The sequence below is a fragment of the Equus quagga genome, chromosome 7 (genome assembly GCF_021613505.1).
Source record: "Equus quagga isolate Etosha38 chromosome 7, UCLA_HA_Equagga_1.0, whole genome shotgun sequence".
NCBI classification, from domain to species: Eukaryota; Metazoa; Chordata; class Mammalia; order Perissodactyla; family Equidae; genus Equus; species Equus quagga.
Window position 1 is genome coordinate 123,979,644 of NC_060273.1, and position 21,586 is coordinate 124,001,229.

The 21,586-nt window shown below is 38.9% G+C and overlaps 1 protein-coding gene across 2 annotated transcripts in view; it reads left to right on the forward strand.

Moving 5' to 3' along the window:
- EDIL3 (EGF like repeats and discoidin domains 3) overlaps positions 1-21,586 on the forward strand; it is a 407,727-nt gene that overhangs the window by 76,385 nt on the left and 309,756 nt on the right. The window lies entirely within an intron of this gene.

Below are 21,586 nucleotides of genomic sequence, written 5' to 3' on the forward strand. Positions count from 1 at the left end.
TGAACTTTATACATGAAAAGAAATATAATCAATTGACACTACTTAGAACAGCAGAAAACAATAATTGTAGTGATAAAAATGAAACAATTCCATATAAATTAGGTTAAATTTATATTAGGAGAGTGGAGGATAGATTCAAAAGATAGAAAAATGATTTTCTGCTGTAGAAAAATAATCAATTTAAGGAGTTAGAATTACTGGGCCAGCCTTAATGATAATATAAATTTTTATAGGCGTATATAGGGAATGGAAATCCAAAGGAGACAGCATCTTCAAAGGGTATTATATTTGCATTAACTGGCTTTCCATATATATACGAAAATATGTATATATGTCAATTAATAATGCATTTTTTTTAAATATATAAAATAATGCCAAAAGTCCTAATGGAGGAAACAGCAGTCCCCTGCCACCCAGCCCTGTCCTGCTGCTCTTGGCATTGACACTTTCACTTGCTTTAGCTCCTTCTTCTGGTGTTAGCCTACGAGTTTTTCTAAAATGTATGTCTACCACCCTCTCTAGTTCAACAGCTTTGGACCTTGGATTCCTAGGATGTGCGACCAGGACGGTACCTGTCTTTCTATCTACGGCCTGATTCCACAGGCAGATCTTCTCGACCTCCAGTGGAACTTGTTAACAGAATATTCTAAACTAAGTTGTCCTTGTCAGTATTTAATTTCTCAGCACAAGCTCATAGGTTCCAGACATTCGTTAAGTATTTCATCCACTGGTTATGATTTCCCCTCTTTGCTGAAGATTTAGATGTTATAGTGATCTGTAGGTAGCTTGCAAATGACGCTATCTAGGTGGCCTAGAGAGGTGTGGTAGATGGATGGAGAGACAGCCACAGGCCTGAATCCCCTGGCACCCCAACCAGAAAGACTGAGAATCAATACTCAACAGGACAAGAGAGGAATTAGTGGATGGAGAGGTCAGTTATGTTCACTTTGAGTGGAGGACAGGGGTGTGACCATTGCTTTCACAATACAGAGATTACATCTGAACTCGGCAAGAGCGGTTCCCACCGAGTCACGTAGCCACTTGCTCCTTTTGAGTGAGTGAGAAAGGGCAAGCATCACATGGTGGCGACAAGCTTCCTTTAGGCGCCTTGATGTAAAACATCAACCCAAAACTTCACTTTCGTGTCTAATTTAGATGACATAAAAAATTAACTTGCGTTATGAGTTTTATCAGTTTAAAAGCATGCTAAGTTTCTCAAAATGAGAAATAAATACCTTGTGCTCTTCAGATATATAATTTCATTTTGATTTCAAAATATGTATTAAATATTCATTAAGTATGTGTTGCTCTCCTAGATCCTTTGGGAAATACAAAATAGAGCAAACTTATTCTGGAATATAAATTTTATCCACAAAAATCACTGAAATACCTAACTAAAAGGGAACATTGATACAACAGTAATAAAGTGCCTAGTTAGCTAGTCTGAACTTCACTGCCTGGAGCTCCAGTATGCAGAGAGCTGGGAAGGAAGATGAATGCCCTGGGGCAAGGCAGGAGTAAGACGTTTAGAATCTTTTCGGTAACTACCTAATGCTTGTTAGAGTTGGAAAAAAGAAAGTAACTGGCAGGTATAAATTGCCTACTATGTGTCAGATACAAAGTTCATTGCTTTTTGTGTAGTATAAATTTACCCTTATAACAAATTGGGGTGGTAACTGTGATTATTCTCATTTTACGACTGGGGAAACGCAGACTAGATGAGGTAAAGTGACTATAAACGTGGCCCAGGCAGGAAGTGGTAAAACCCACCTCTGAAGTAAAGATGCACAAATAACAGGTGTTCCCTGTCTATTTGATTGTGGACAGCCTGAGTCAGGGTTCGTTCCGTGCAGACGTAGCCTTTGGGCATTCAGAATGTTTCTACTACAATATGGTGGTGTTTGTACAGTGGTTAAGAAACAAAGAGGAATAATTCAGGCCAGGTTTTTGTGTAACAAACAATGGCACTTAGTATCAGTCTGCGTTATTGTGTTATAAGTAATTTAGGAAAATTTTGTAATTGTGTCTTTTAAGAGTATTATATTTAAATCAAAGAGCCATATCCTTAATTATTACTCTTATTACTATTTTCAAAATGAAGCAATGAACTCTGATTAGAGCTTTCAGAATATAGTCATTAAATTTGGGATCAGTTAGTAGGTCTGCCTTCTTTCCACTTTACACGTGAAATCTTTGTTGAATAGTCAGTCTTAACAACTTCATTGAGTTAATCTTTATGACAGGTACGCTTTAATACCCCACTGTTATAAAAGTCTTTCCTGTTGCTTTAGTAATAATAGCTAAATTTATCATTATGCGTTAATACCACTGTGTGAATTACTCTAGGTGATTTCCATTCTTGGTGGTGTTCTTAGAGCGTGAACGAGGTCTAACATTATTTTAGTGTGGGGTAACATCCTTCCTTCAAATGACATACGAATCAAATATCCAGGTTAAAACAGACACACCTATGTATTCACACCTACAGAGTTGTTATTTTTAAAAGTTATTTATACGTGATATTTTCCTTTAATTTCCTCTATGTTATTATATGTGGCATAGGAAGAAAAAAATACTAAAATTTTCCATTTCCTCTTGACTATTGAGTCTTCTGCCCTTTTCTTTTCTCACCACTATTCTTGTGTTGAATTCCCTGTACAACATCTATGGGAACTACTCGAATGCTCCAGATAAACTTACACTTCATTGAAGTGTACAATTATTAAAATACATTACACTGTAATGTACATTGCGTTCAATTTGCTGGCGCATTGCAATTTTGCCATTGCTTCTCTGTAGTGAGGGGATGCCTTGGAAGTGGGGCTTCTTCAGTCTAGGTCCTAGTGTTATCATGTGCCAGCATTGTAACTTGGGCAGGTTATTAACCTCTGGATTCTGTGAAATGAGTATGATAATGGTGCTTAATTCACTGTTGGGGTTTAAGGGGGTAATGTACCTAATGTGTCGCCACAGCACCTGACGCCTAGTAAGCACTCAATAAAGATTAGCCAAGAAATACTGGCTAATATGTTTCCTAACTGGAAAGTCCACATGGCTCTTTAAAGTGTAATCAGATAAGATGAATGGGTCCTGGTTTGCAGGGTTTTTTTAAATTATAGAAGTCCCTTTAAATGGTATAGCACTTGAGTGAGGTATACATGTATGTATGCACGTATATTGTATGTATGGGTACACGTGCCAGAAGACTAAACTCTGATGCTAAATTAATTTCAAAACATTTTATTTCTTATGAATAGTTGTGGAGTACATCTGGCTCGTTGAAATTTCTCACAGCATTTCCATCTGGATAATGACTTACTTTATGGTCGTGATGTTATATGCAGTTTTTAACGGACTCTGATTTTGCAGTATGTAATTTTGACTTACATTTGGCATGCTGCCATACTTCATGTAAACACCTGCAGATGGAATATACAATATTGTTCTGTTTCCAGCAAATCCAAAACAAAATGTATTTTATGTCATCTATATAAATATATTAAGATTTTGTTGTGAAAATTACATACAAACAGAAGAGTGAAATAAAAACATACACATCAGAATGCATTATTCAAAAGAGAAAATTCATGTAACCATCACCTGGTCTAAAAATCTCTGGCCCAGATGCATTATGTCTGGTGCTCCTTTCCAACCACAGTCCCTCCCTCCGTCCTCCTGCTCAGCACTGGCCATATTATGTTCATTTGTTTGGGAATCATTTCCTTGATTATTTTACCACATTACAACCTGAAAATGTGTCCCTAAAGACTATTAGATTTGCCAGTTTTAAAATTTTACTTTTATGTCAAGGTTTAACTGGGGCACATGTGGACTGACCTTGACATGGTTCATTTTTCCCTGTACATGGGTAAGTCTAACCTTGAAAACAAGTGTCAGCAGAGCCACTTGCAAATGAAACTGTAGCACAGGGGTTAAGAGCACAGACCCTAAAGCCAGCACACCTAGGTTCAGTGTCTGGCTCTGCTTCAGCAAGCTTGAGAAAGTTCTTCAACCTTTCCGTGCCTCAGGTTCCTCAACTGTAAAATTGGGTAATAATAGTGTTAGCTCATGGGGTTAGTGGGAAGATTAAAAATTAAGTTAATTGACTTTGTAAAGTGTTATTGTTTGTTAAGTCAATAAGACAATGGTTGTAATAGTGTTGTTAGCAATAACCCTTGGTTTAGTCCACGTACTCATGAGTTTCTAGTATCTAATATATTCATCATTCTGAAATCACTAAGAGTATATAGTATGAGAGCCAAATATTTGAGTGGTAGGATATTTTCCGAAATATTTAAAAATAGTGAGGATGCAATTGTAGCATCATTCTTTATCTTTTTACCTTCAGCCACTAACAATAAACGGTAGCCTCTCTTCTGCCTGGGAGAGTTTGTGTCATTGCTGTGGCTTGACAATATGTTGTGCAAATCTGTGCCATGCTCTTGCATCGTTCTGCGGCACACAGCTGAGAGAACTAAACAAAAAAGTATTAATACAGAGCGAATGCTTTCCTGGCTCCAGAACATTGCATCCTATTCAGCATGTGATGGATTCTGAAATTCCGAGTGCCTTTTAATGTTTTATTCTGAAAACAAGCTCTAAATTTTGAAAGCTATAATTTTGAGGGATTATTTTTCTCTAAATAATATCAGCACATTGATATTTTGGGTAGACAGATATGAGAGACAGCATGGTACAACAGAAAGATGTCAAGCCTGATATATGAGCGTGTTAGGGAAGCTATAACAAAGTACCACAGATTGGGTGGTTTAAACAACAGAAATTTATTTTCTCACAGTTCTGGAGGCTAGGAATCCAAGATCAAGTGTCAGTAGGCTTGGTTTCTTCTGAGGCCTGTGTCTTTGCATGGCGTTCCCTCTACAGTTCTGTGTCCAAATTTCCTCTTCTTATTAGGACACCAGTCATATTATATTATGGCCCACTCTAATGACTCATTTTAACTTCTTTTCTTTCTTTTTTTCTTTTTTGTGAGGAAAATTGGCCCTGAGCTAGCATCTGTTGCCACTCTTCCTCTTTTTGCTTGAGGACGATGGTCCCTGAGCTAACATCTGTGCCAATCTTGCTCTCCTTTGTATAGGGGATGCAGCCACAGCCTGGCTTGACAGTGTACAGGTCCACACCCGTGATCCGAAGCTGTGAACCCCAGACCACCAAAGCAGAGCTCTCGAACCTAACCACTATACCACCCAGCTGGCCTCAATTTATTTTCTTTTTTAGAGACCCTGTCTTCAAATACAGTCACATTCTTACGTACTTGGGGTTAGAACTTCAATATATGAATTTTGAGGGACACAATTCAGCCCAAAATACCACGTAGGTATCAGGATACAAAGTTTCAAGTTCTGTGTTTATAACAATAAGATTCTAGTAAGAAACTTAACTGCTCTGGTCTGTCTAAGTTTTCTTACAGCTGTGACATCTCATAATGTAGGTCAAAACTTACATAAATATCCAAGAAATTAATGTGCATAGAATTATTTATTAAAGTTATCTCTTCCATGAGAAATGGTCATTCTTTTTTAGGAGTAAGTTTTAACTACACAATTGACCCATGAATCTAGTTCATTTTCCAAAAAAAAATTCAGGAAACAGTGAAAAGCAACTCTGTCTTAAATGACTACTCCCAATCCTTGTTTCTTTTCTGTTAAGTTTGATTTTCATTCTAGAGGAGCACTGTCCAGTAGAACTTTCTGTGATGACGGAAATGTTCTATATCTGATGTATTATAAGGGAGCCACTCAATAACCCCATGGCTAATTGAGCAGTTAAAATTTGGCTATTGTAACCAAAGAACTGAATTTGTAATTGTCATTTTATTTTTAACTTTAATTTTAATTTATATTATCACTGTGACTAGTGCTACTGCATTGGGTAGTACAGTTCTAGTACTTTTTCTAAATTATTTTTTTTTCCTAAACTGAATCTGGGCATATCAATAGTATATGTGTTTATGTATGGGAGGGGGGCTGTAAAATGTAATTAAACTTCTCTACATTTTGTGCTATATAGTTTTTCAGTTATTATTTTCTATATGTTTATTATATATCTATGATAAGAAATGTTCTAATTTTTTGGTTGATTGTCGCTTATCTTATAATCCTTATATAGATTTTTGTCTACAATTCAATTTGGTTTAATACTGATATTGCTTTTCTTTAAGTAGAATGTCTTTGGTATGTAAATTTCATCATATTATTTGCTATCTTTCAGGATTATTTTGCTTTAAATTTACCTTTTGGAAAGGGCATATAGCTGGATTTTCAAAAATTTCAATCTGTCTAACCTCTGTCTTTTAAAAAGTGAGGTTATTCTTTTGTTCAAGTATTCTTTAACTATGTTTGAGCAAACCAGTCGTGTGTGTACACGTGTGTGAGTGTGTGTTAATATAGCTAAAATATAATTAAATATCTCAGTATCATTTGGCTGACATTCTTATGCAGATAATGAAAACTAATTTAGTCAGGAGAAACAGTGACTCAATTGACTTAGCTGAATATAAAACTATGAGCTCTTTTCTCTCTTTAGTTCTGTTCAATTCTATAAGCAGCTACTGCGTAACTTGTTATGATTCTATCACACATTCTCACTGTTGGGCAGACATTACCTTGCTTTTTTTGGGGGGTACCATATATTGAAATTTTAAATTAGGTTATCAGGCAGATTAAAACATGAGCAAGCTCTCCTGGTTATAATGTTCCATTGTGGAGGATATTTTAGCTTAAGTATTACAGTCAGAGTAAAGCCAAAATAGCAAGCGTTCAGTAAGCAATCTGTTCAAGGATTGATGCTGAACTACTTGAAATAGCATAGATATTCAATATCTTAAGTATTAGACATGATGTATGTCCAGATGGGTCTCCCCAGACACCAGATTCTGAAGGGGAGATTTGCCTGTAGGAAGAACACTTGCAGGGAGTAAGGAGGCAGGAAGGGGCAGAAGGAGAGGTTGACCTTGATGAGGTTGTCCAAAAGGTCTCAGATAATATCATGGGCAGCTCTGAAGCTGGGATGGCCCTTCCAAGTTGTCTGGCATTGAAGCCAGGCTCTGCTTTTGTACTCTAGCATCTACTAGTCAACTAGTCAGTGGATATGAGCTGCCCCTGGAGAGGGCGTGCAACCTCCGATGAGGCAGCTCCCTCAGCCGGGACCTTTACTCGGGAGGAACTAACTTTGAGGTTTCAGGAGCCAACACTCCCAGCTAGAGAAAAACAAGTGCTTTGTACCTGAGGGAGCATCTGAGATGCCCACTAATACATATTTTTCATGATATATTACTCAGAAGGCAGGAAGAGTTTGTTTTTAATTATTAGGCACTGTGGTATTCAAAAGACATTACTTACAATGGGCAGTCATGATGTTTCTGTGGAAGAATATGCAATTCATGTATTAAGGTTTTCATTTCCCCAAAACATTTTAGTGCTTAAGCAGTTTCTTAACTTAAAAGTTGGAGATGTCTGAAATTATTATTAATAACTTCAGTAAGCCTATTTGTTTCTGGTAAAGAAATAAAGTCAGAAAGAATACCTAGCGAGTTTAGTCAGAGGGGTGGAAGGATAAAAGAGAGCGAATGCTATCAAGAAGAAAGTGTTCTAAGAATCAGAGAGTGGTCAACCATGTCAGTTGCTGACAGAAAGTCAGGTAAGATACCACTAGATTCACAACCAAATGACCCTTGGTTCACTGGGGACAGACAGCAGCTTGCAAGTAAAGAAGACATTAGTCTTGATCTGCCTTTCTTGGCTCTACACTGTACATTTCATTCATTGATTCATTCGTTCAACTTTAATTTTAAAGTTTAATAACATTCTAGGGCACCTATTATATGTAGACTCTGTTCTAAGTAATGGGTATAGCAGTAACCTAAACAAAAAGACCCTACCTTTGTGAAGATTTATTATAGTAGAAAAGAGAAATAAACATTTAAGTAAAATTTGTAGTATGGTAGCTGGTAATAATTATGATGAATGAAGTTCCAGGATTTGGGGGCAAGGAGACTTATAATTTAAGTTGAATAGTCAGGGCAGGCCTTTCTGAGAAGGTAATATCTGGGTAAAGACCTACATAAGGGGAGGATACAGGGCCTTCTCTAACTTGCAACAGGAGCATTCCAGAGGGAAGTATTTTAAATGCAAAGATCCTGAGGTAAATGCATGGCTGAAATATTTGAGAAAAAGCAAGGGGGCCTATCGGCTATAGCAAACTGAACAATAGAGAGAAGATTGGGAGATGAGGTCAGAGAAATGACAGGAAGCTGGGAAGCCATTGGAGTATGACTGCTATTTAGTTGATAGATGTGATATCGTTACCACACAAAATTGAGATTCTCTTGCCTGATGCGCGTAAATAGCCAATTCATTATGGCATCAGCTTTTGGGGGAGAAATCAGCTTTATTCTGTGAGATCAGTCCTCAGGGAGACAGGATGTGTGTGCCCTCAGATCTGTCTCTCTGATTCAGGATTTGGGGCAAAATTTAAGAGTTTAGGGAGAACAGGCTGGCATGGAGAAACACTGGAGCGAGAGCTTTTGATTGGTGGGCTTCATGCATTTATGGTATGGTTTTAAATATTTAAGACAAGGTTCTAAACATTTGTGATGACATGGGGAAGGAATTTTAACACGGGATCTTCCTGACTGAGGAACCCCTCCCTTCTGATAAGAGTCCAACTTTTAAGTTCCCATGATGTCCAGGTCCTTTGGTTCTATGGGGAGGAGGATCTTTGGTTCTGTGGTCATTTCAAGTCAAGATTTCTTCTGAGCATGCTCTGGCTACGTGACTTTGAGGTTTTCTGAAAGACAGTCTTTAATCACCTTGTTGATAAGAGATGGTGTCTGTTTGAACTGGCTTTAAATGGGCCCATGGTTACAATATTATGAATCATAGTAAGAAATATGTATTTAGTGTTTGTCCTGTTTCCCGGGTCCAGAGCTCCCAAAAGTCTTGGAATTCCCTGTGATAAGAGCAACAAAGATGTTTTTGTTATGCTAATGAGGTGACTTTTGGAAAACTCTCAGGTAGCCTAAGGATGGGATTGGCTGCCTGGGGAACTAACCGCGTAATTAGAGGGTTGGAAGTTTCAGTCACCCCCCCACACACACACTTCCAGGGAGGGGAGAGAGGCTGGAGGTTGAATCAATGATTGATGGCCAATGATTTAACTAATCATGTCTATGTAATGAAGCCTCCATAAAAACCTGAAAGCTTGTGGTTCAGAGAGCTTCCACTTGGTGAACATGTGGAAATTTGGGGGAGAGTGGTATGCTCCAAGAAGGCATGGAAGCTCCTTGTCCTTTCACCACACCTTGCTGTTTTGTTTCCGGAGGTGTCAAATTAATGCTCAGAGACTGAGATTGTCTTTGCCAATAGTTAATTTAACACAGATTCACTGCCGGAATTATAATAACTTCACAGGCCAATAGCATACAAGATAATGTCACTTAATAAGCCAATAAAGAAATAACATACTCCCACACCAACGATAGATTAATCACACTATTGTTCCAGGCAAGGAGAGATGAAGGAGAGAAAGTCCAAATTTAGCAGAGGTGTGCCTTTTCTACGAGCTGGTTCATGGGAGAGAAGGCTTGGCCACCAAGAGCTGACATCCAGGTTCCAGGGCAATATATAAGTTGCCTGTTGCTAGAACACTTTGCTAGGGAATGACAGCACTGGTGTTGACAAGCAGACTGATCTCCTTCGAGGGCCCTATCTCCAGGCAGATAGTGTGAGAATTGAGTTGAATTATAGGAGACCCAGGTGGTATCCAAGAATTGCTTGTTGGTGTGGGGAAACCTGTTCCCCCTACCATGTTGGAATTGGGTATGAGAATCATTTTAGTAGATACTGGTCTGATCTTGCCAGGTTGATGCTGGCATCCGTTTCAATCAGTCAGAACTGCATTACACCTCCTGTTAAAGTTTTCAATATCATCCTTACACTGAGAATTTTGAGCAGAGGCGTAACATGATCTGACATGTTTTAACAAAATCACTCCTGCTGACATGTGAAAAAATACTGAAAGGGGTAAGGGTGAAAGTAAACCGGGTAGGAGGTTATTGCAATAATCCAGGCAGAAGATGATTGTGGACTGAACTCGAGTTAAGCAGTGGAGGGGTGAGACGTGGCTAAATTCTGGATGTAATTTGAAGATAGAGCCAACAGGAACTGCTGACTGAGAGGATGTGGGTATGAGAGAAAGTAATGAGTCACGAATGCCTCTGAGGCTTTTGGCCTGAGTGAGTGGAATGGAAGCGTAAAGTTGACATTAACTGAGATGAGAAGAGCAGCAGGAAAAGTAGGTTTGAGGGAGATGATCAGGAACTCGGATATGTTAGATTTGAGCTGCCCATTAGTCATCCAAGTGAGTTTGTAATTATAAATCTGGGGCTTAAGGGTATATATCAGGCTGGAGTAGCATTGCTGAGTCATCATTCTATAGGCGGCATTTGAAGCCAGGAGAGTGGATGAAATCACAAAGGGAGAGTAGAGATAGAAAAGACAGGAAGTCCAAGGACTGCGCACCGGAGCATTAAGCCAAGAATTAGGGAGGAAGAGGAAGAGTTTGGGAAGGAGAAATGGCCGGAGAAATAGGAGGGAGACCGGGGGAAAGAGGTATATTGGAAGCTAAGTGAAGAAAATAGTTACAGAGGAAACAACTGTGTCAAATGCTGCTGAGTGGTCATGTAAGCTGAGGACTAAGAATTGACAGTTGCATTAAGCACTTTTTTTAATTTCAAAGGGTTCCCACCGTTTTCCCATATGATTGTGTAAAAACCAGGCCTATGTGCGTGTCCTTCTAGGACAGAGAAAATCTTGCATTTTAATCTCCACTGTTTATTAAGCTTGTGTAAATTTTATTGATTAATTAAAAAACAACCTGAATTCCAAATAGTATTGGAAATCACGTTGACAGATATTTAAAGTGATCTGACCTCCAAATTTAATATCTGGCGTATTCAGAACCTGAAGAGCAGTATTGTTGTTTTCTTCACTTTTTTTCAACTCATTTCTGCAAACGATACTCTAAAGAGGTGCCACAGAGGAGACCAACACCTTTGGAAGTCTAACACCAACATCTTAGATTTTTAATAAGAAGTGTTCCTTTTAAAATAATCTTGCATATAATATTACATCCAAAACTAAGTTCTCATTCTTGTATGAAGGATTAAATAGCACATCTTTCTTTGGAAAGTAGGTTACTGTGTATACCTTATAGAAATAAGGCAAATTCATAAACACAGGCTTAAATCAGTACAACCCTACAATTTACAAAACATGTACATATCATACATCATTCAACAATATTATGTAAATTACCACCAGCCAAAAGCCCGTGTTTCCTATTATGTGGCTGCCTTCCTCTCTCATTACCAGGGTTATTCATTGCTCACAGTCATCTTAGGTAGGGGCTTGTTTTCAGAAGAACACCAATAAAATGTGACCTAAACAAGAAGTAGGATTCTGACAGTCCCCTGGAGCCTTCTGCACTGGTGTGGCTGAGACACTGTGCGTGGGCTGAAGGGTGGGCAGAGTCTCCGAAGTTCAGCCTAAAACCCCGTGGGAGGAGCAGGCACGTACCCGTCTGCCCTGCAGGGAACACCGAGCGCTGAACAGCTGAGGATCCGCCTAATTGATTCTACCCTCAAGTGCAGGGCTCTGTTTCATGAGGGCGGGAGAAAGAACATGAATAGAGAAAGCATTGTATCTGAAATCTTCAGAAAGAACAAATAGATTCCACATTATTCCGTGTATTCTGTTGCCCTATTTAACCTAATAACTTATAAACCACTCAAAAAGGGTAATCAAGAGTCCCTTATATAAAGAATCCAACTAAATGTATAATGTTGTGGACTTCCAGTTTGAGATTATCAAAGTAAAACAAACAAGCGCATCAAAAATAGATGCTAAATAAATATATTGTCAGGATCCATAGTGAGGCTGTCTGCTGAATTCCTTCAATATAGGCTTGACAAGACCTTAAGCACAGCGTATCAGCCTGTATGGTGAGATTTATTGCTGAATCATCTTTTTATACTTTAAAGATTATTTTATTTATTTAGTTTTCCCTTAATAAATCTATTGTCCTTTCATGTAGATATCCATGTCTTTTTCTTTTAAATCAGGAGCAGACCATTGCTCCTTACTACCCCTTCCCTCTAAAAGTATAGAATGGAAGGAATGCAGCAAGCTAAAACACACCTGCATTTTTGTGTAAATACATGATATCACAGAATTAAAAATATTTTTAATATCCTAAACTGCAATCTATCGCCTGTGCTAGTCTCCAGAGAGCTTGGCACACCAAGCAAAGCTCAAGCTTATTTATGCAGTCTGACTATAGAGTTCACAGGAAGCCTAAAGCTCAAGCAAGAATTTAAAGATGCACAACAAGCGTTCCATCCTAGGTAAATCCATGGAAAAAATTCCCATGGAATTATATAGGTTGAGATTCTGGCTGCCAGCAATTATGTTCAAACGGGTAAAAAGAACTCCGTGTATAATATATTTTCAATTTTGTGCTCTGTTTGTCTCCCCATTTCCATATAAAGTACTGGCACTGAAATTAATCAGTGCCACTGGATCCCTCATGCCACTGACAGAACAGTCACCCTGACACTTTTCCTGTAAAGGCTTTCTATCTGAGGCCTTCCACAGTCCATCACTTCCCTTCATTAAATCCACGGCGAAAGCAGAGGCTATCATTGAAAGTGCAGCAGTGCATACCAAGTGGGTCCAAACAGCTTAGTCGCTACATCTGGAATTTATTTTCAGCAACTTAGAAGCCTCAGTCCAACATAAGATTATCTTTTCATTACGGCTTCCTTTTATGAATGTATTTTTGTCTCAGGTCATATGAACAACATTAATATTTTAATATTGTAAAGACAGTATTTGGTTCATTCAACTGGCCATTGATTGCATACTTACCGTATGCCTGACAGCATGCCAGACATGACACATGCCAAGACATGGCCCCTGCTGTTTCTACGTGAGATAGCAGTATCTCTCATTTAGCTTCAGATTATCAAATATATGTGTAGGCAAGATAGCAATTGAAGGCTGAATAAATGTTAGTTCTCATACACACACACACATGTACACACACTATTGTTCTTGAAAGTTACGTGGGCACTATTGGGATTAGAACATTTAAATTTAGGTTACTTAATCAATGGTAGCATTTTGCCATTCATCTTTTTCTTAATTAACGAACCCTAAAAGTGCAACTCAGGTGATGTGAGAGTTCACGATTTTTTGACTTTTATAAAGGAGCCTGCTTGGGGCTGGCCCAGTGGCCGAGTGGTTAAGTTCGCGCGCTCTGCTGCAGGCGGCCCAGTGTTTCATTGGTTCAAATCCTGGGCGCGGACATGGCACTGCTCATCAAACCAGGCTGAGGCAGCGTCGCACATGCCACAACTAGAGAGACCCACAACGAAGAACATACGACTATGTACCGGGGGGCTTTGGGGAGAAAAAGGAAAAAAATAAAATCTTTAAAAAAAAAAAAAAAGGAGCCTGCTTATTCAGAAATGTTGGAATTCTCTCTTACAGAGATTTATATATATAGTTTCACTGTCCTCTCCTCATAGTGCTGTTTAGCACAGATTCCCTCACGCGTGCCTTTCGAAACATTTCTGTAGATATCGACTTCTTGTGACAGTTGTTTGGTTTGTCTGTTAAACGAAATTTCAACCCATCACAGAGCTTTCTCTGGTATACAGAATGTCACTGAAAGTAATAGATTTTATAGATTTTTTTTCTGTTGTCTTCTAGATGGGAACTGATACTTAGCTACAAATCAAAAAATATATCTTTCAGGAAGGAATGGGACAGCATTTTCTTTGTTGTGCTGGAAACAGGTAGCGTTACAGCAGTAAGCTTGGTGTCTATCTCCAGTTATACTCTTTGCTCTAAATCCCTCAAGATTTTTGTTTTTATTGCATTGCTCTTAATTACGATGTTAGGACAAAACTATTTAAAGACTTTTGGAAGTTCAACTTATTGTTATATGAGGCAGAAACATTTCTTAGTCAAAAGCAACAAAAGAGGAAAAGCACACCCATCACCGTGAGACCACTTTCCTTAGTGATGTCAGCTCATTGGATGTATGATGAGCAGTTCTTACAGAGATAATTTCTGAACACGATGATGGCGCTGTGCATCCTTCCAGGTGCTGGTGCTCAAAGTGGTAAAGGATAGGCCTTTGTCCTCAAAGCTTTCGTGGCCCAGTGGGGAAGGACCAGTAAACAGAGAAGGTGCATGAGTATGGTAGCAATGCCCTAGGAGACAAGCCATGGTTTCTGGGAGGAGTTACTACACCTGAAAAGGATGTGGAGGGAGGTCAAGGAAGGTGGCTTGGGCTTGGGAAGGTCAGTCTATAGTTCAGAGATGAAGACTGAAAATGTTGGGCCGGGGACTCTTGGCAAAGGGGGTGTTGGAAGTGCAGGGTTTGATGATGGTGTTGGGAGTGGAGGTGGAGGGAAGGGAGGGGATGCCAAGGTGATTTAGGAGGGAGAATATGGGAACGATTTGGTGATCATAGATTGAATGCTGGGGATGAGAGAGGCAGGAGCTTCTGTGCATGGTCCTGCCTTGTGCAACTGGCTGAGTGATGTGCTCTTCACTGAATAAGCGGGTCTTAGGGGATAGTCAGAGGGAGCATATGTTCAATTTTGAGTATAGCAAACTTGTGGCGCCATAGGGATATATGAATTGAGATAACCAATTGGCAAAAATGACAAAGGAAAAATGGCCAGTGGGGCCAGCCGCGTGGCTGAATGGTTAAGTTCGTGCACTCTGCTTTGGTGGCTCAGGGTTTTGCCAGTTCGGATCCTAGATGCAGACCTAGCCCTGTTCATCAAGCCATGCTGAGGTGGCATCCCACATAGCAGAGCCAGAAGGACCTACAGTTAGAATATACAGCTCTGTGCTGGGGGGCTTTGGGGAGAAAAGGAACAACAACAAAAAAAGAAGATTGGCAACAGACGTTAGCTCAGGTGCCAGTCTTTAAAAAAAAAAATGGCCAGAGAAGTAGCAAGAAAATTAGGAATATATGTAAAAGATGTTTCCTGAAGAGAGAATGCTCCGTGTTGCTGAGTGATGAGGAGAGATTGAGAAAGATTTGTGAATTGCAGGTGGTAGTTCAATATGGCCAGAAACATGGGCGGGAATTTGTGTGTAATTCTAAAGAATTGAAATTGTTCTTTTAAGGTAAGTGGTGCATCTCTGAAGGATTTTAAGCTGCTACCAGGTTTAGTTTAAAATGGCCTTTGAAGGAAAACCTGGGGTCATACTTAGCTTTAAAAATAGGAGTCCTTAAAAATACCTCAGCAAAACCTGAATTATCTTAGTTTGTTCTTACTGAATAAAAGTGGAGTTAGGGTGAAGAAAATTGTTTATTTATGAGGAGAGCAGTCAACCATAATCACAGCAGTTTCTAACTCTTAGAACGTAAACATGAATAGTTAACTGATCTTATAATTATTATAATGATTATCACCATGATCTTTTGATTATTGTACCCTCAGCAGCCATTTATTAAATATCCGCATGAGATGGCATAATTGGGACAAAACCGTAGCCTCGCTTAGTGGACATTATAGCCAATTCTTTAATATGTTTCTTATCCTCCCTATTTGCTCATAGAAATGCACACTGAACATATCAACCCAATACAGAATTTTACGAGCTCATCTTTTTTCACAGTGACATCTTTCTTAAAAAAAAAAAAAGAAGAAAGAAAGAGTTTACTTGTACTCTTTTATCCTTCTTATGTGATATTTGATTAGGTAATCCCAGAAACTAATTTGTTGATAAAATATAATCAGTACGTACTAGCTTTCAACAAGTATGTGAAGCAGACTGAAAAATATATAATGGAGAGTCAGTCATTGAATGTCAATATTGGATACTTAACTATAGATGCCAATTTCCTCAATTTAAATAGGAGAAAACTGAAGAGGAACCAGAGAAAGGAAAACTAAAACAATAAGGTGGGATGATATTATACCTGTCAATTTGCAGAGAATGAAAAGTCTGACAGCACTAAGTGTGGGCAAGAATGTGGAGCAGTGGAGACCCACACACTAATGGTGGGAATATAAGTAGGTACCACTGCTTTGAAGAGTGACTTGAAAATAGTTTAATAAATGCATACCATTTGACCCAGCAACTCTACCTCGAGGTATATATCCTAAAGACATTTTTGCACAATATATAAAGAGAAACATACTAAAACGTAGTAGCAAAAAACAAAAACAAAAACAAACAAAACCCAAAACAGAAAAACCTAAATCCCAAGTATCTATCAGCAGGAGAACAGGTAAACAAATTATAGCATATTTATACTATAGAATGCTATAAAGCGATTGAAATGTATGAATTGGAGTTTTGTAGGTAAACATGGATAAATTTCAAAAACACAGTTTTGAGAAAAATGTGGAAGGATACATTCAGTATAATACTGATTATATGAAAAATTTAGAGAGTAAAATAAAACTCTAGATTTGCATAGATCCATACTTATGTAGTAGGGTATAAATCATGTATTAAAATGATAAATGTAAAAACTAAGTTAGCGGTTTCCTCTGCAGAATGAGCAAGGGAAAGGAATGGAATCAAGGAGGGGTGAGCACAGACGTACTACTGTTTTAATGCTTTGCTTCTTAAAAAAGAGTGAAACAGAAGAAAATGCTAAAATTTGACAAAGTTAGGCAGTAGATACATGGATGTTCATTATATTGATCTCCGTACTTCTCTCTTTTCTTGAAATACTTCACAATTTCAAAAAAGTACTTGAACTGCCTGAGGTTACAGTTTATAATTAGCAGAGCGAGGATTAGAGCGTGTCTGGCTGTCATAATCAGAAGAGAACAAGCTGGAACTGAGTGTGTACACACAACTGAGCATGCAGAAAAAGACCAAGTGTGCATTTGCCATTTCTATGCTGTGATCACAGATGTTGCCCACACATCATATTAACAGCTAATTTTTTTTTTTTAAAGATTTTATTTTTCCTTTTTCTCCCCAAAGCCCCCCAGTACATAGTTGTATATTCTTCGTTGTGGGTCCTTCTAGTTGTGGCATGTGGGACGCTGCTTTAGCGTGGTTTGATGAGCAGTGCCATGTCCGCGCCCAGGATTCGAACCAACGAAACACTGGGCCGCCTGCAGCGGAGCGTGCAAACTTAACCACTCGGCCACGGGGCCAGCCCCAACAGCTAATATTTTTAAGCACTGATTAGATATTTTGCTGAGTGTTTTATGCGGTTTGTGGCATTAGGATAAAGTGAAAACAAGAGTCATATTTAAATGAGACCTCAAATGCTTTGTCGTGGACTGCCCATTACTAAAGGGGAATGTGCTTTCAAAAGGCAAATGAATAATGTGTTTAAGGATGAAGTGATGCCAGACAGGATAGATCCCATCCTCCTCCATTTGTATTCAAATTGTTTTCCCACTTTAAACTGATTTACATGGTGGCCTATGCATAAAATACCAGAACTCTGGAAAGTCAAATTTGCTTTCTGTCGATCACAGTAAAGGTAAGAAATAGAATTGAATGAGAATAAACTGATGAGAAAAAACTAACATATTGTACCTCAGAAAGTGTACTAAATGCCTTAAATGATCATGGAAAGTTAGTAAAGATGCCAGTGGTCATTTATTGAACATTTATGTGTCCCAGCCCCTGATCTAAGGGTTCAGCAAATGTTAACTCACTTATCTCTCACAAGGACCCTGTGAGTTAGGTCCTTAGATTCTTCTGCTTTACAGAAACAATTACCAAAGCACAAATTTTAAGTGATTTTCCCAATTTCATAAAACTAGTCTGTAATGAGAACAGAATTCCACGGATCACATTCTTAACCACAATGCAATGCTGACAGTCATGCTGTGAAAAACAGATAGAAAAAATATATTTGCAGATAATAGCTCACAAATGAAGAAAAGACATCATCAATTAATAGCCAGAAGAATAGAGTCTACCAGGGACAACTTACACAGAGAAGTAGTACGAAACACTTTTACAGAATGGAAAATTCTGTAGAGAAGCTGGGCCATTAGAATGTAGTGGTAAAATGGCAGCCACCATTGAATGAATGCCTGCTGGATGATTGTTATCTTATTTAATGATTTCAATTTCAAGGAGATGAAGCTGAACTCTAGAGAAATTAATTATTCGGTACAAGGGTATACACCTCATACTTGGTGTGGCTGGCATTTGGACACAGGTCTGTAGACCCCAGCTCCATTTCTCCGTACACCATACAACGTACTCTTAGGGCATTCACGTTCTCACTGTGTCTGATGAGATTATTGTGAGTTGCTACTGTTATTCCCTATTACGTTTCTAAATCACACCCCTTACTGCTCAGTAAAGGTGAAGGCAAGGGAAGAGCAAAGAGGGACACAAGTCCTGGACACCATAGGGAAACAGTTGTTTGCTAAGCATTTTGTAGAGAGTGAAGATATAGAAACATGACATTTTGCCTTCTCCTCACTCAACCATTGACCTTCAGTGATACAAGTCACGTGGGAAGAATGAAAAGCGATGCGGCCAAAGCGTCAGGCACCATGAAGCAATGGAAATGTGTGGCTTGCAGCCTTCTGTGAAAACTGGACAGCATTAGTTCTTGAGCAGTGGGACATTAAAGAGAAGGAAAGAGACCCTGAGGATTAGGTACTGGTGTGTATCGGTCCACTGGCAATAAAGGAATGCTTATTTTAGTGCAGAACTCCTGGGTGTCTGGGGAGAATGTGCAGCAGTAGGGTATTCAAATAGTTTTGGAATGAGAGCTGGAAAAAAGAAGGTGTCAGCAGAGAGGGCAGGAGGCATATCTGAAAGAAGCCTCGGCGCTGTGATTTCTCTGGTCAGCAGGCCACACAGTAACAAGGAGAACAAGATAGAGCAATAGGGAAGGGCAAAGCTCCTTTCCATCCAAATTAGAACCAGAGAGGCAGTGTGACAAACAGCAAAGTGTTCTGCAAATAGTAGTTTTGACTACAAATAAAAAAAGGATGAGTTTTAAGATATTCACAGTGTAGCATAATCTGTTTGTAAAGCATCAGCTATTGTAGGTTTAGAAGGACATCATGATAATAATCTCTGTAAATATCATTGCATACAAATAAAGAATGCAGAATGCGGATTACAGTCTTTTTTCTTTTTTTCTTTTGGTGAGGAAGATTGGCCCTGAGCTAACATCTGTTGCCAATCTTCCTCTTTTTACCCCAGGAAGATCATCCCTGAGCTAACATCTGTGACAGTCTTCCCCTATTTTGTATGTGGGACACTGCCACAGCATGGTTTGATGAGCAGTGTGTATGTACACGCCTGGGATCTAAACCCACAAACCCCAGGACGCTGGAGAAGATCATGTGAACTTAACCATTACACCACCAGGCCAGCCCCAGATTACAGTCTTTCTGTTAATCTATGTGGCAGGATTCCTAAAGAAAATATAAGAAAACAATTTTTAGCATGTCACTGGGATGCTGAGGGAACTTGTCTAAGGAGACTATAGGTTTCTTTTATTGATAGAGTTTTGATGTGATTACTCCATGGATATTTAAATTATTCCTTCTCACTGGAGGGAGTTGGACTTACTTGCCTATATTCTAGTGCAAGATTTGAATAATCTTTCTTTCATAAAGAGGAGACGGGAAAAAGAAATTTTAGCTGATGAATACCTATTAAGCACCAAGAGTTGTGCTAGTTGCTTTACACGATTTATTCTGTTATCCAGTTTAGGCCTCCTAATTTAAGAATGAAAAAGAAACTGAGGCAGAGAGGGTTTCTTAAGATGACGAGGCTAAAAGTAGTAGAGCTGGGCTGTGAAAAGAGGTTAATCTGGCTCCTACGGCCTATAGCGTTGAATTAGCAATACCACCCTTTGCTTGGTCTTCAGAGCAGCAGGGAACCTGGGTAGGAACAATTATAAGCCCCTGCCTGTCAGAGATGTCAAGAACACTAGGAGAAGCACAGGAACCCCTGCTCCTCCAGGAGAGGAGTTAGCAGAGCGACATGTACTTGTGCAGAGGCACTTGAGCAAGGCAAATATGTTATGCACTGACAGTCCGCACTATGCTTTTACATTCCATGAAGAATTAATTCTCTTTTGGATAAAGTTAGACTCTGAAAAGTAACAGATAGGTTAGTGGTTCCTTCCCTCGATGCTGGAGATGTCAGACAGTCACCTTTGTCCACTACATCTGACATAATATTGGGTACACGGTAAGTCCTCAATATGCAGATTTGTGTTGAAAGAATGGAAGTGAGAAAGTCAGAGTTTCCAGCCATTACTGATTAAGTGTGTGACTTTGAGGAAGTAATCTTACCCATCTGATTCTGTAGAAGTCCAGATAATTTTTGAGTCTGCATTTTGTGCCAAGGTTGATGCTAGAAACACAATCCATATGCTCGAGTGCATTCATGAATTTAAATCAATGCATGAATGAAATACGCTGTGAAATGCACGAGAGGGACGCACACCCCATTGTCTTTTGCTTCTGTTCTTTTGCACTTGTTGCTCGAAATCCTCTCTCCTTCCATGTACTCTTGTTTCATAAACTCTTATTTATCCTTAAGATCATTCTCAGACATTCCCTTTTATGTTTATTTGCATACAATTTTCTATCTATAAAATCGAGACAACAACCCAGCCTATGTGACTGATATGGGCTATTAGGGAGAAAAAGACAACTGTATAACTGCTTTAAGTTATTTGGGGAAAATATGCTGCATACAAATAGGTATCATTAGAATTCTAGTCACACTAGTGGAGACATTAGAAGGCTGAGTCTTTGAGGGTAGTACTTCGGGAAGGGCATACATTGTGTCCACAACTACATTATGATGTGATTTAACTTTCAAAGTAAGGGGTATGATTTCATGCATTCAAGCTGATTTCTACATTAAAACAATCAATTTTAATTTCATTTTTACTAGTTCAATGTTTTCTGAAGAAAAAAAGCCAGCCCGGTGGTGTAGTGGTTAAGTTTGCATGCTCCACTTTGGTGGCCTAGGGTTCGCAGGTTTGGATCCTGGGCATGGACCTATGCACTGCTCATCGAGCCATGCTGTGGCGGTGTCTCATATACAAAATAGAGGAAGATGAGCACGGATGTTAGCTCAGGGCCAGGCTTCCTCAGCAAAAAGAGGAGGATTGGCAGCAGATGTTAGCTCAGGGCCAGTCTTCCTCAGTACAAAAAGAGGAGGTTCGGTGGTGGAAGGGCTAATCTTCCTCAAAACAAAAAAACAGTAGTTTACTTTATATAATAGGTAGCGTTTTGTAGACTACTGGTGCTAATAGACCAAAGTTATAAAATAACAAAGTTGTGTTTATTATAAAGAATATGTTAAAAAGTTAAAAATGTGCTCGATTCAGTTTATTTATTGGTAAAATGTGCTATGTAAAATCAATATTACTTAACTTGAACATAAAATCAAAAGGTGTATCAGCAAAGTAATGCCAAGGAGGAAATGAAGACATTGGCAAGCAAAGTAAACAGAGCAAAAAGCCAATAAATTAATGTTGACAGATTATGAAGGAAAGGATTAAAAAG